The sequence below is a fragment of the Tupaia chinensis genome, unplaced genomic scaffold (assembly GCF_000334495.1).
Source record: "Tupaia chinensis unplaced genomic scaffold, TupChi_1.0 Scaffold138665_1, whole genome shotgun sequence".
Classification (NCBI taxonomy): Eukaryota; Metazoa; Chordata; class Mammalia; order Scandentia; family Tupaiidae; genus Tupaia; species Tupaia belangeri.
Genome location: NW_006198557.1, coordinates 14,148 through 14,394, shown reverse-complemented (window position 1 = coordinate 14,394; position 247 = coordinate 14,148). Strand labels below are relative to the sequence as shown.

The 247-nt window shown below is 74.1% G+C and overlaps 1 protein-coding gene across 1 annotated transcript in view; it reads right to left on the bottom strand.

Annotated features, from left to right (window-relative positions):
• The window catches only part of ZNF653 (zinc finger protein 653), a 20,952-nt gene that overhangs the window by 13,161 nt on the left and 7,544 nt on the right, over positions 1 to 247 (bottom strand). The window lies entirely within an intron of this gene.

Below are 247 nucleotides of genomic sequence, written 5' to 3'. Positions count from 1 at the left end.
CGCTCGCCCCGCCGCCTCCTGGAACGGAGGGGGCCATGGCATCGGGGCTCCTGCGCCAGGCGCGGGGCGGGCCCGCGGGCGTGTTCTGGCCTCTGCCCTCCGCCCGCCTGGCCCGGCACCCACTTCCTCCTTGGGGATCTCGTAGATGATGGCCGACATGTCACTGCTGTCCAGCTCCTCCCCGTCCGCCTCGGCCTCGGGCTCCGTGCTCTCGGGTGCCGTTGCCGCCAGCTCTGCCAGCTTCGGG